The sequence below is a fragment of the Apus apus genome, chromosome Z (assembly GCF_020740795.1).
Source record: "Apus apus isolate bApuApu2 chromosome Z, bApuApu2.pri.cur, whole genome shotgun sequence".
In the NCBI taxonomy this organism is placed as follows: domain Eukaryota; kingdom Metazoa; phylum Chordata; class Aves; order Apodiformes; family Apodidae; genus Apus; species Apus apus.
In genome coordinates, this window is record NC_067312.1 from 48891640 (window position 1) to 48907495 (window position 15856).

The window sequence follows — 15856 nt, forward strand, 5'->3', positions numbered from 1 at the left end:
CTCAGTATATCAGATGGAAACAAGAAGTGAAGGGTGATAGTAGTGGGAGAGCCTCTTCTGAGAGGTACAGAGGCACCCATTTGCTGACCTGACCCACTCTCTAGCAAGGTCTTCTGCTTAGTAAGGGTTCATATCAAGGATGTCACTGAAAGGCTACCAAAACTTATATGTCCCAGCAATTATTATCCACTTCTGCTGTTTCATGTGGGTATCGGTGACAGGAGCAATCTGTAGACCATGAAGAAGGATTACAGAACCCTGGGAGTGGTGGTGAAGGACTTGGGAGTGCAGATCATCTTTTTACCAGTCCTCCCAGTTAAAGAGATGGGGCTTGACAGGGAAAATCATACTGGGAAAATCAATAAATTGTTATGGAAGTGGTGCCACAGCTAGTGCTTTGGCTTCTTAGACCAGGGAAACCTGTTCTCCTAGGGGCTGATAGGGTATATCTTTCAGAGAAAGAGGAGAGCATCTTTGACCACATACTTGCCAATTTAATAGAGGGGGCTTTAAACAGGAGTTGCCAAAGGAGGATATCCTCAATCCATCCCACTGCCACCACTTTGAGATCAATGCCACTGGTAGATGCTCTAAGCCTGGAGGAAGATCACAGGCCTACAGGAGAACACCTTCAATAATGAAGAATGTTGTAAACATTCATGAATGCATTTCCTAGATAATTCTGCTTCTTTTTTCTATTTTTTTGAAATGCAAAACTAAAGTAATTCTGAAAGTTGTCAATGCTGTGTCACCTATTTCACTTATAATGCCTTCAAACAAAACCTACATTACAAAGATAGCATAAGCAAAATATATAATCAGGGACCAAATCTCATTCCTAGTGTAAAGAGTAAGTGTTAGCTTGCTGTAGTGTTATTCAGCTTTATTCTGTTTGAGGTTTGGGTTCTGCTGACTGTCCTAGCCTGAAGGCAATAGTCACTGCAGATACTGAAAAGGCTATGTGACCACTGTTACTGCACATCCCTGTAAACTCATTTTCTAAACACTTTATGTGCTGTTTAGAATGAAAGCAAATAGAGCTTCATGGCATCAGAAATTATTTATGTCCTTCATTTCAAATGAAGTGATCTAGGAAAGGAATAAGATGGATCTGAGACTTTCAAAGTGAGACTAATGTCCTTCATTGACTAACAGGCAGTCATACTCCTCTAGTTTTGAAAGTCAGGTGTAAGTAGCATTTCTTTTCTCTCATGTAGCTTTTCTGATTAATACCTTGAGAGCATTCCTTTTGCAAATATCCCTTTGTTACCAAAAGAGCCAAAGGTATATTGCTGAAAAAATAATTATAGAAGTAATTTCTACTGCCACTATGGAACGTAATATAACTGCTTGAGCTGATGATATTTTACAGGTTTTTAATTAACTAACTCAGATTTTAGCTACTACTATTCCATCCTGCTCTTAAGTGAAAAAGATTTTTTATTCTTTCAAGGTTACTATCAGCTATTTCATGGATTCTTGGCAGTCTGCAGTATCTAACATGGACAAAGTCATCTCAGTAAAGGGTAAAAAGCATATGCTGCTTTGGAAAACCTAAGAAAAACAGAAACATCTGAATTAACCCTTCCTTTGCTGCTAGTTTTCTTAATATGGTCTGACTTTTAGGATGTATGTTTCTGAAAAAAAATATGAAAATGTTAAGCAATTAATAAATATGAGAGACTGAAACAAAGGAGAAATAAGAATAGAAAAATAGGCATCTACTTTATTGTATGAAATGGACATAAAAGTAGTATATGTAGCCTGGGGGGGGTTCACAAATCACTCCTACTTCACTTGGTGCAAATACTTCCAGAAAACAAATAGCATTCAAGCTTTCCTAAATTATTCACTGTGTTCAAAGAATTCTGTTTGAGTAGATTTATATTTGGTATTCCAGTTAAGCTTCTTTGTCTGTTAAAAAAAAAGAAGCTGAAAAGATAGGTGAATATTTTGTGCTATTCACAATGTAAGAAATAAAAATTAAAAAAACAGGAATAACTATAAAAAGAGATTAAAAATTTTCTATGCAAGAGACTGAAAGTGCAAGGAAAATGGAATAAAAGTATCTCTACAGAAAACAAGATTAAAGAATAGAAAAACATCTAAATCAAAGTGTGAAATCTAAGCAATGCTAGAAAGCAGAAATGAGACCGGCTGGCTCAGGAGACTGGTAGTGGGAAGCGTAAGGAAGCTGCCACTAGGTCAGTGGTTCAGATTGGTTTCTGACTAGCATCACCAAATTTTCTATTGAATTTCACAGATTTCCTCCTGGATGTACCCCTGAACACATGCACTTACTAGACATTTATTAAATGAAGCAAGAACATGAAATCTTTTTGTTTCTTAGTACTCACTTGCCCAACTTTCTCCACTATAGCTGACATAGCCATTGCTCTCCCTGACACTCAAGCTTGCAGAATTTTCACTATTTTCTGGTTTTCTCTTACGAGCTTCTCCCTGAGGTCTGGTGCTGCTTGTTTAGTAGTATCTCTAAAATCTTCCGCTCACTATCTCTTTTTTATGATCACTGTGCTTTGTGGTAGGTTCACTGTTCAGTTATTTAGGAAATTATAGCTAGAGCCTGTTTGCATTTCTTGTTTGAGCTGGGCACAATGGTGCAGAGGAGAAACTAAAGTTTTTATATCTCTTTTTTTTCTATATATCTTCTTATTTTCCCCTTGTGGAGAGGACTTGCATATCTCAGTGAACAGAGAGATCTAGACTCCACAATTATTTGTATGACATTTTTCACCAGTAGAGCTAAATTTATTTATTTTCTAATTTTGTTTTGCTTTAAAAAACTTACATCTAAACTAGAGAGAGCAGAAACATGCTGAAGAGTAAGAAATCAGGGGAAAAGATACAAAAGCTCCTCTGATTTGAAGAACCTAATTATCCTACACCTAACTGTATTGGCTGTCAGGTGAAGTACAATCACGTGGTCTTGTGAAGTACAATCACATGTTCTTCACATTCCAGTTTTTTCGTTGAGGTTGACTCATTCACTGCAAATAATTTAGAGGTTGTGAATGAGCAGGACCAAACCTCACAGGAAAGCTACTGATTGGATTAAAATTTTGAACCTCTTGAATCAGGTAAAATACAATATCTGATTATGACTCTCTCTTGGGGTCTGGGTACGCAATCTCTTAGTAGTACAAAATTAGCTTGTATATATTATCAGCCAGTGTTATGATTTATTAACAGAAATAAAATAGTGAAGGTACTTGAAAACTTTGATTCAGCAGCTCCTTAAATGTAAATTGAAAAATATATCCAGAAGCAATGTGAGTCACAGAAAACATAAATAAAAAATCAGATTGTACACTAGCTCTAAATAATGTGTAAAGTCCCATAATGATAAAGCTATAAGCAAGGCTGAAGAACAAATAGAAGTATTATCTGTATAAGCAATGACTCAGACCTAAATCTATTTATAGCTAAGCTTTTTATCTAAAGTGCTTAGGCTTAGCAATGAACACACAGGCCTGCCCAGAAGAACAAAGGACTGAACGCTTGTAATGGATTGAAATGTTGTGAAGGGTCTGTACACAGCAGGCAAGGGATTTCTTTCTTCCTATAATAATTGGACTCTGTATATACCATAAAATTTAGGATAATTTAAAAACATTTTTTCCCTCTCTGTTCTTTTATACTGGGAACAATCATTAGGTTACACACAAGCAACCAGAAACATGTACTGTAGTGTTTGACTTACAAAATTTTGGCAAGTACACTTTCTGTAAAATGAACACTTTCTGTTCCCATGTACGGAGAAGACAACTGTAGAAACAAAAGTGAGCATTTAACTGTGCATTTAAATTGCCTCTCTGTGTTAAGGGAGGGATTTTAAGTTATTCTGTGAGGCCTAGATACAAAGTGATGTGTCTTAATGTGAATAAAAGGTAAATAGAAGACTGGTATCAATCCAGATATACGAGGTGTGTGAATGTTGTTCTTGAATCTTAAGTGGAATAAAAAGAAATAGCGAATTGTAAAACAGTTTCCAGGTTTTCTGAATATGGCAAAGGGTGAGAACAGAATGATTTACAAACACAAACACACCCTAATAGGGGCAACTAAGGAACAGTAATTTCCTTCACAGAGACACTACTAATTAAAGAATATTTAATGACGAAAACATTCTGTTGTTGAGAAAAAGTGAAGGTTATGGACCCCTTTTAATGTAAATAGTGCTGTATAATTATCTGAGCAATATTTAATTGCCAAGGTGCTGGCTGCATTAAACTGAAAGAAAGAGGGAAGAAAATATTTTGTTAAGTTACTGAAATGGACTGGCTTAAAAATGGAAACAGGAATATTATTTGACATCTGATCATTTAGGTGATGTAGCAGCTGTTTACCCTGTTTACTAGGGTCCAACTGCTTTTGGATGTTTAGAAATGCACATCTTTGTTCTCACTGCCCCTACTTCAGCTTTGAGAAACTTTGTCTTAGTCACTCACACTATGCCTGAGGGCTTCTTACAGTCACAAAACTTGTGAGCCTAAGAAGAGCAAATAATAATTCTCTTCTTAAACTGACATTGTAATATATAATCAAAATGAAAACTGAAAACAAAGCACATCCCTCCCCTTCACTGCTGCCACTGTGTTCAGTGATAGTACTCCCCAAGAGCATGTGTTGCAGTTTTCTTACAACATGCTTCAGAGCTTTACAACCATGAACTATCATGAAGATCATTTCTCTGAGGCTTGGGCTACATGTGAAGGTGGATCTGCTTTTTATTCACAGTTCAATCTCGTGCTACATCGGAATCTCTATAGCACGCTCTTTTAATGGAAATCGTGTTTGACTAATCAACAGCCTTCTGTGGTGTTGTGACTGAATGGATAGATGCAGGGAGACCAGCAGATGTATCCTACCTTGACCTTGAAAAGGCTTTTGACACTGTCTCCCACAGCATCCTCATGAGCAAGCTCAGGAAATGTGGGATAGAAGAATGGACAGTGACATGGATTAAGAACTGGACCAAAGAATGGTGATCAATGGTGCAGAGTCCAGCTGGAGACCTGTAACTAGTGGAGTCCCACAGGGATCAGTGCTGGGTCCAGTCCTGTTCAATGTTAGGACTAAGGGACTGGAACACCTGCCTTATGAGGAAAGGCTGAGAGATCTGGGGTGTTTTGTCAAGAGAGGAGAAGACTTAGGGGAGAATCTAATTAATGTCTATAAAAACATGAGGGCTGGCCATCAAGAAGGCAGGGACAAGCTCTTTTCACTCATGCCCTGTGATAGGATGAGGGGCAATGGATTCAAACTTGAGCACAGGAAGTGCTTTTTACATTTCAGGGGCTTGGTGAAGGACCTGAGTAGGATAAAATAAAAACCTGTGCAAATAAATGTTCCTATGTGTTTGTACCCTTTTAATGTGTGATTTAATTTTTGTTGTTGTTCTTATAGATCAGAATAAATAGTGCTGATGATGTTGTTGATGATGATGTATTATGGAAAGACAGACTGCTTTTTTGCATAGACAGTGGTTCTGTGGCACAACCCTGATTAGACGGCTAGTGTGGACTTCATGGCATGCACAGAGAAAAAAGTCTACTAGATTTTCTGCTCTAGGTGGATAGAGAATGTAAAAGACCAAGATCTTTTTATAACTTTTATTTGCTTTTCACAAAATGTCTTTTACTCACACAAGTTTTTGGTTTTGATTAAGAAACTTAAATGCTGAAAGCTTCATTTCTTTCTGTTTGGATGTGGAACTGCTGTGCCTCAAATGAATTCTTTTCCTTGTCTTCACGGTATTGTTTATGAAAAACTATGGTTAGGATCGCTAGGAACATTGACCAAAATACACTGTAGGGTGTATTAAAGGCCTTGAACTCTAGAGAAAGATTAACCCATGCAGTGCCCAAAGTCCAGTCCTTGGGAAGCATTGCATTGGCATCTTTCAGGTAAAAAAAATTAGGTTTCTTGTTTTTACTAGAAAGGTAAGAAAACTCAAGTGAGAATTTTATTAGAGTGTCTCTAACATTCATGTAAAAATGACCAAACAGGCTAATACAAATGAGCAAAAGATGAAATACATAGATGGGAGACTGATGTATAAAATAGAGATTAAATAGTAGAATAAAAGAATATAAAGGTAGATTCATGAGCAGGACTGAAGCCTGTAGTGTTAGCTTCCCTCTCACCGTATGTTGGCTGAAGTTCCTTAACTCTATATTTTTGTCTAGATTATATTCATGTTTATTGCAAAATTGTGCTGGTATGTCAACTTACATAGTTTTGTGCATGCATATCTACGTCCTTCATACGATGAATTGACCAAAAGGTGTGTGTTCATTTTAGCAGAGATAAGAACAATTTACAGATCAAGGATTTGTTGCTGTGCTCAGCTTCTCATGTAGTTTTTGATTGCAGGTGAACATGGGTGTATTTCACTGGTATGTATTCAAATTGTGTGTTGGAGACACACCTGTTTCTACGTGTTTCTAACCAGCTGGTATTTCCGGTGATGCCCTTCCTAGGTGAGCTAGGAGACCCCCTGGAACATATATGGGCTTCATCTAGTGATAAACCCCTCACTGAGGCAAATTTTCTCAGCTTCACTAAGTTTTCTTGAAATCAAGTTAAAAATTAATGCTAAGTGGATGACCTTGAATCTTTTTTACAAGCTGTAAAATACTTTACCACAAAAAGTCCTGAACAGAGCACAGGCTTTGAAATCAATCTCTTCAATTTTGTAGACATAACTTTCTCAATGAAAAACTTAATCATTAAGCTACTCAGGGGAAGAGACTAAGTAACTTGTAATTGCATGCAGTACCCACTGAACTGCCTTACAGACTACACTAAATGCTCCTATAGAGTGGGTGGGTTCACCAGCTCTGCTGTGACCAGGACTATGAGGCATGCCTGCTGTATCCAGAGCTAACTGCTGCTATTTTTTTTTTTCTTTTTTAAATGCTGTGTCTTTATTTATTAATTTTTTTAGTGGTGAATGACCATGTAGAATACTCAAGTGTTTGTAGCTGAGATAACCATGAAGCCACTGATTTAGAGCCTTTAAGACTCACTATAAAACTACAAGGTTGTAAATTATGCCATGTTGAAATGGAGCCTCAGGATAAAGCCAAGTAAAATCTTTATCTTCATGAAGCACCTGTTTTAGTCCTTTTTTGGATGACTTACATGAAGTTAAAGTAGTATATACTCAGTATGACAGAGAATGAAGTGCTGGGAAATGCTACTCTGAGGAAACTTAGCCTCCCCAATACATCTCTGTGCACATCTATAGCTTATTCACACACATAAAGAAATCTCACGGTCATGACTATTTAATAAACTATGGTAGAGGGAATACAGAGCTCCCAGACATCTCAAACTTACCTAATTTAATCCAAAGCCTCCCAGAGCTTATTCAATACGTGGACTCATCAGTAGAGATGATCAGAAACAAGAAAGGAAATGTGAATTCATAAAAAACCTGAGTGTCTGTAGGTAGAATTACTCAGCAAGCCTCCTCTATATACCACATATGAAAATATATTTAGTGCTGGTGTTATTCTGTAAATACTACAAGATCTGTAGATTTGAGTACAATGCAGTTTGTAGTTCAGGACACAGCTTGCTTCCTCACCAGCCTCTCTGCTTACCTTCTTGTGTCTGTAATAGTGTAGGTAGCCATTATGCTTCAGCACAAACCACCTCTTTCTCCAGCCCTTCAGTATTGCTGACTGTGTTCGTTTGTGCAAATATCCTCGGCAAGTAGGTCTTGGGGTGTTAGGGTAACGGCTAATATCTGATCCTACCACCATAGTCAGGATATCAGGACCTAAAATATTACATGAAGAATGTGAAAACACAGGTCAAGACTATAATACAGTCTGTCAATATTTTTTTAATACCATTATAGGGTATGGAGCAGGAAGGCAATATTTTTATATCATGCCCTACCAGTGTAGCTTCTAGAAGCAGCGAGGAGCAAAGCACCCAGTGTTTGGCCTTCTTCTAATAGAATTTCAGGAGTGTAGTTTCATTCTATGTTGAAGACTAGTAATGGAGCTAGCTATCTGAAGACACCTCTTAAAACAGTTTTTGTGACCTACCTTGCAAGCAGCAGCTTAGGTGCTTGCATATTTTATAAGTTGGCTGATTTTCTCTTTAGGGAACATTAGAATATGGGAATGCTGTCTGTGTTCCAAGATTTAGGCCAGAAGGTGTTCTCTAAAGTTAAAAATACCTAGTAATCACAGATTTATCTACTAAAAGACTCAACATACTCTTAAATGTAACCATGTGAGTGAAGTATCTGTAATTAAAGAACTTGGTATGTATCAAGTTAAATTTGTCACTGTTCTGTAAAAGCATTTTAATTTTCTGAATTTCCTGTGAGCTCTTGTCAAAACCACACCTGGGATAAATAAAATAACTGCAGTAGATTAATATTCAACATCCAAACATGACTATATTTGGGTTTTAGTCATTACAATTCTAGGAAGAATAATAATTAACACCACTGACTCCTTGTTTCTGCGGTGCTGCAAAAAGATGCCTCATGAAATAAACTCTCTGCTTTCCTGACTAGACGTCAGGTCTTGGTGGCAGAAATAACAACTAAGTGCACTGAATCAAAACATGAATTGTCTCTCTAAGGAAGCATGAAGCATATATAAGGTATTGGTGTCTCTGCAGTCACCTTCAGGATTTTCTCAGCCACTTTCTTTAAGACAGGAGAGCCACCAAAAGTCTTACTGTCACATGATCTTTGGGGAATATGTTCTTAGCAAGGTCTAGATTAAGAAAAAAAAAAAAGGGGGGGGGGGACTTAGGCAATACTATTGTATTAAATACTAATGCATTACAATGTTAACTAATACTTCTGTTGCATCCATCACCCAACTTGTCTGGATGTATTTGGAGCATTGTACAGCAATCCAGACACACCTGTGTAATTTACTATGATCTCTAGCTTACCTTTCCTTGCCAGATTGGCAGCTTCTAAATGTGGCATGTTAGTGACATCAGTCCCGTTGACTGCTATAAGAATATCCCCAACCTGAAGACCTGCTTCTTCAGCTGCACTGTCTGAAATGAAAAAAAAAAACAACCTATTTTATCTACAATTAGGATATCAAGCACGTCTACGTGATCTAGCTTTTTCAGCAAAACATTCATCTGTCCAATCAGTAAAGGATTATGCTTCAGGACCTTTGTGATGTCAACTTGGAGGGGGAGCAGGTTTTTCTGAGCAACCTGTTGGTTGCCTGTAGATGAAACTTCAGGATTTAGGTACTAGTTCAACACAGCTACTCACTGCCAGTGGACAAATTTAATTAAAGATGCCAATAGGACTTAGATGCTTTAAAATGAAAATAGACATTTCAGTGTCTGAGGGTTTTGGCCTAAATTGCAAAGAAAGATCTGCTGCAATGTTCACTAAAATCAGAAGGAAAAACCTCTGTTATTACAGTGAGTTTCGGATTTAAGACCAAAAGACTGTTTTCCATGCTGATGTTTCTCTTACTGGTTAACAGAATATGACTACAGTATTTTGTGGGTTTTACTTTTAGGAGGCAGAAAATTATTAAGTTAACAACGGGTCAGTGAAGGAAGGACTGAATCAGATTTGTTAATGTATTAAACTTCAGTATGTTTCTTAACTGTTGCAAAACACATGCACTCCTTCCTGATAAAACAGGGCTCAGATACATGCTAGTTAGAAATGGAGACAAATTAGAAAAATGATAAATATGCTTCGTTCACAGGCACCAATACACAGTTACTTGAATCCCAGTTAGAAATATCTTGGACAGTTTTTTCCTTCTCATTTAGAATTAAGCATTCCAAATCTACAGCAAAAAAATTTGCTTTGAGAAATATTGTTTCATGTCCACACTAATTAGTGTGCATTTTGTACCCTATCATGCAGTAAATGTCATCATTCATTGTATTTCTGAGAATGCTTAGAAGTTGTAGGGAAGAGAAGCAAAATCTTAATAATAAACAGGAAAAAAAAGTTATGGTTTCCAGCAATTTGATAAGAAGAACTAGTTGTCCAAGCACCCACTATATAGACACTTGACATTTGTCAAGACATAGACACATAGACATTTGTCTGTGCTATTCAGACAAAGGATGGCTGAGCCCAGTAATTTTATTTTCTTAAAATAACCAGCAAGGAATGATACTGATCTTTAATCATGTAGTGAAAAGTAACTTTCTAATAAGATGAGCAGAATGAGTTTTCTTCTTCAGAATTATTTTTTCAGTTTCACAGCAAATCACTTTTCACAGAAGTTATCCTGTGAAGATTATCTAGTCTCAAGAACTATTAAAAGATATTCTTGACTAAAATTAAGTAGCTGTTTCAGTCTAAAGAACAAACCTCATTTTAGCCGCAATTTAGTCTGACAAAGTTCTTCGTATAGTATTCTACAGGCAAAGATTTTAGATTTATATTATTGACAAAGCTTCAGTTTATAATGGAAATTCCTGATTGTATTCAGACATCTGTAAATACAGGATGATCTTTAAGATCCAGTGTCAAAATCATGTTTATTTTCATGTAGTTTACAGTAAAATATTAAGATGTCCTTTTTATAAATAGTAGGCATAGATAGATATGGAAAGTAAGGTAATAAAATAACTCCTTTGCCTGAGTTTCTCTTCCAGTTGAAAAGGTTTATTATTAGTATTTAATATGTAGAACATTTTGTCTGAGACAACAAGTCAGAATGATTTTTGAACTGAGCAGCCGCATCCCAGTGTTGTCAGGAAGCAGGACAATAGAATAAATAAGAAAGGCAAAGTTACAGAGCTGTTCTTAGATGAGATGCCTTGCTAGAGAACACTCACTAGCACTCTTGGTCTAGGATGACATTTTCCATAATATCCGACTTTGTTAGCAAAATTTACCAGTGTCCTGTGCCTTCTTCTCCTTCTTTAATTCTAATATATTTGTCCTGAGATGCAGAGAGCAGTTCACCAAGAAATATCCTAGATTTGGATGAATCAATATTTTAGGTAGCAGCAAAGTGACTCTGACTCCATGTGTCTCATTCTTACTGCTGTTAACTGATGGAGCCAGCTTTTAGACAGATTTCTAAGCTGCAATTGCACACAGAGCCAAAGATTCCAGAGACCTTTCAGTCACAACTCCCAAGATCTCATTCCTGAACCTAACTGCCAATACTATGTTCTCTGTTATGTAGGCATCATATAGATCATCCCTCTCTAGAGGCATTATCTTACACCTCATCTTTGTTGAAACTCATCTACTACTTTTTGCTCTCTCGCTCAGTTTTGTGAGTTTTTCACAATCATCAGACTACTCTGAATAAGTTAACAACACACCTGTAAAGATTCATAAATGGCTTGATCATAAATGGCTTTCTAAAATGGCGTTATAAGCCATCCAAGCATAAGTGTCCTCAGCTAGTAAGACCTTTGGAAATGTTGTGAGGATCCTGCATCCTCCATTTTGTTCTTAAAAGTCTGTTATCATTAATGTGTGTCAGTCCCCAAATGTTCTAGACTTTACTTCTGCAGAGAGGCTGGATGCAGACACTTGCACCAGGTATCAACTGGTATGGAAAAACAAAGAACAGTTCAGTCCCATTTACCTACAGGCATACTGGGACCCTAAGATAGTTCGTCATGAGCAGTTCAAGGGCATGTTACTAAACACCTTACATCACTAACTGTGGAAGTATTTATGTACATCTGTATCATATATTATTATGAAACAGATGTTAAATATTATGTGTATTATATTATGCTGTAATATAAATATATGTTATAGTCTAGTTTATTATATTACTAGATATAGTTTTATTTTCATAGCTTTTCATAAGGAGAATTTAACTAGTACAAACACAACTTACTTGTGTCAACTTCAGTCACAAGGATAGGCTTTGAGAACTGGATCCTGAAACCCCAAGGGTAATTGCCAGTGCCTTTAGCAATCTTCACCAGTCTTTCACGAACTGCGAAAGAGGACAAAAGACACACCTTTTTCTCTGCAAGTCAAGTTCCATTTATTCGGCAGCAGCCTATTTTAAAACTTTTTATCTGTAAGCACTGACAGTTTCTGATTCTGCAAATGGCTAGGATGCTTCCAGTACTACTCCTAGCTGTTTGATGCTGCTCCTCTGCCCGTGTGTATCCCCCTCACATCATGACTGATTGAATGTCATTTGTGTTAGGGCAAAGACAGAGAGCATCAGTGAAGTGTACTTTCAACAGCCTGGACTTTGTGATAAAGAGGTAAAGAAGCATTCAGATATTCCACTCTGCTGATGCCATTCAGAGAGAGAAAAGCACTCTTCCTCTCTGTGTCAGCCTTTTAAGTGGCAAACACAAAATCACAGAATCACAGAAATGTTTTGGGTTGTAAAGGACCTTAAAGATCAGCTAGTTCCAAACCCTTTGCATGGGCAGGGACACCTCCCACTAGATCAGGTTGCTCAAAACCCCATCTAAACTGGCCTTCAGCACTTCCAGGAATGAGGCACCCATAACTTCCCTGGACTTGCTTACATACAAATATACTCTAAATTCCCAAAGTAGTTTAAATCTGTTTATTGTAGTTTAATTTTTTTTATATTCTAGAAGATCTCTATCTTTTGTATACCAACTGTTTCCTCTCCTTTAATCTACCCTTCCCTGTTCACTCCCCAATCCCACTGTCTTCTAGTCCAACCCCCCAGTGCACTGGCAACTTCTGCCACTGTTGGTTGTACCCATGTGAAATGTCTTTCAAGTCAGCAGAATTTAACATGTAAAGGGATTCCTTTAAGTAAAAAGGAAGATTAGGGTCTAATTGCTTACTCCCAACTTTTTATCAGGGTCTAGTATTATTATGATGCCATCTCAAATGCTCTGGCTTTTTAGCAAATCTTATTGCTGTTTAAAATGTAAATTTGAATTCTTGGAGTGTCTGCTTTTGATCTTTTGACTGTTTTACTGAGTTTGTTTAATGGAGGCAAATTTACTAACAATGTAGTTAGTATTTGGAAGATATAAATTGCTTTAAAGGTTACTTTCCTAGTAGGCCAATTAAAAAATTTTCTAGCAGGCCATCTAAAAAAGCATAGGTATTTTAACTTTGATTGTCTTGCTGAACTTCTCAGCTCTCCCCTGGGAGAAGAGACAATCAAAATAGCTTTGCAGCATATTTTGATACATTTTAGGGGAGATTTTTCATATCTGGATATTTATAGAGGATATTTGTTTTCTGTTGATGATTTATGAACTCCAGCAAGGAACTATAGCCTGGAGAGCCACAGAGGTGTTCATTTGTCTTAGTTCTTTGAACTGTGTTAGTTTTCAATAACTTAACATTTGAAAAGTGAAGGAAAGCCTCCCATCTCCGTGTGAAAGTTATTCACTATATCTCTTCACATGACAGGAATTGAACTACAAACATAACAACCTTTCTAATCCACAGCAAACATGATTCTTTTCTTTCTGGTTCTACTATGTTTGAAAGTTTTATGGAGAACAGATTTTATTACTATTATAATACTTTATGTCCACAAATAGCTATGATTTTGCCATACTTCAAGAGAGGCTGTGAATTTTACATAGTTTCTGCCCTTATCACATAGCGTGAGATGATGTTTATTTATGACCTTTTACCAGTATAGGTTTTGTCAAGTTGAGTAATTATGATTTTAGCTTCTTGGGTTGCTCTTTTTCCTGTCTTTATCATTAAGCATAAGCATCTTCTGCAAAATGTTAATCCCCTGGAATCCTCAGAGTGCCCAAAATACATACAGTTTTATTACCTTTTATTTTAGCCAACTTACTTGCCACTGGTCTAGGCCTTTTGCTGAGACATCTAGGACTGTTATCTGGAGAGACATCATCTCCTCTAAAAACCCAGGAAGCAGAATGAAAGTTTTCTGTATAAAAACCTCTGTCCTCATTTTCAGAATATAGTCGCAGATCTACTGACCGAGCATCCTCTGAATTTACTGTTATTAGAATAAAACAAGTAAAAATAATGTCAGTAGGGAAAATGCATGAGGAATAGCTGACCTCAGCCAATCAGCATGGAGGAAGTGCCAGAAGCTTCACAGTAAACTGTTTGTAATGTCTGTACTTGGTTCTGCAATTATGCTGCTGTTCAAGGGGCAGTCTGTAAAGATGTCCAAATAAAGGATCATAATATTGGATGCTATTGCATATTGAACTTGAACGCCAAGTGAAGTTTTAAAGCAAATGGTTAATACAGGAGCTGCACTTTTTGAATAGAAATCTGTCTTTTGTAAATGGTTAAGCTTTCTCATGTGGCCCATTTGAATAGGAAACAAAACAAGTTTTCTAGAAATTGAGTATGAATTCAGTGCATATGGCAAGACAAATGACAAGATGAAAAGTGAGTGGCATGACATAGGTAATGATGACCATATTTGCTGCTTCCTTAACCTTAGCTGTTCCAGATTTATGTATTTAGTTTTATTTTTAAAGGAGCTAAGGAAAGAATAGTTTTTGTTTGGTTGTGTGTTTTCTTTTTTTTTCTTTTTTTCTTTTTTTTTTCTTTTTTTCCAATTTCTGGCGTTTCTTAGGCTGTTAAGTATTTGCATGAGACTGCATTTGTTATCATAAGGATTTTCAGGTTCATATGTACATTTTCTTGCAATGACTCCACAGAGTCAAACCATGTCTCTCAGGTTAATACATAGATGAAGTAGAGCTCTAATTCTCTGCTAAAAGAAAAAGCAATAATGTTTAGCATCACAAGGAGAGAGGACAGCAGGCAGCCGATTGTGTGACAGGCAGGCTATAAACAGAAGTTCGACTGTGGGAAAAAAGGCTATGCAATAGTATGACTTTCCAAGCAGGCTGGGATCTGGAACTTCAAAGCTAAAACTGGGTGGTTCATGTATAAACCATCAGAGGCAGTGCTAACAGATAGACTTAAAAAATACTTTAGTATAAACTGTCTGAGAGGACATGCAGCTTTCAGTACAAAGTGTCTGGTATAATACATCTAGATTTAGTGCAGCTGGAGAAAGGTTCAGTTTGCTTTGTTTATTGTGTGCTTGGGGTGGCAATTATCCAGAATGATTTCCAGTTTCAAAACAGAAAAGATTAAAAGTAATCTTTAGTTTTGTACAGCAAGTGTCCTGGTTTGAGGAAGGATGAAGCCGCTTTTCCTTTTACTGATTTTTTTTCCTTCAGTAAGCTTTCTTTTAACTAGTAGGAGATAACTCTCATCACTCTGTGCTTTCTCCAGCCGCAGTCTGGAATGTAGATGAATACTCCACATCCACTGGCTTCTTTCTCCCTTAACATGAAGGAAAAATGAGATGGCATGATTACCTTGTAAAAAGATAACATAATTAACTGTATAAAAAAGCTACTAATAAATAACAAAAATAAAGAAATGAATACTACTAGGCAGGTACGTTTAAAGCACATCTTACCTTGCTACCACAAATTTATAAATTAAGAAAACCTAGGCTAGCATCAAGTAATTCAGTACAGCACAGTATTTTCCCATTTTAATAACTCTAGTAGAGCTTAAAATCTGAAAAATAGGGTAAACCACAGAAATAAATGCTGCCATGCTGACATTATGGAGTTAGACAAGGATATTTTTTGAATGTGTTTTCAACTCTCCCCTCCATGGGTTTTTGGCACTGGTGTCAGCCTGAGCAGTTTTATGAGTGTCAACAACAAACTGCACTTAACATTCTTTTTATCTGCTGGAAGTACGCATGTAATGAGCTGCTTCTTCCAAATATTGAATAGAGTTGCCTCAAGATTGCAAACAGTAGGGTACAGCCTAGCCACCAAAGTAAAAGGGACAATCTCAAGCCTGCAGCATGCTGTCCAAAATTACTAGTTTGTACAATCTGTGACAGAATTG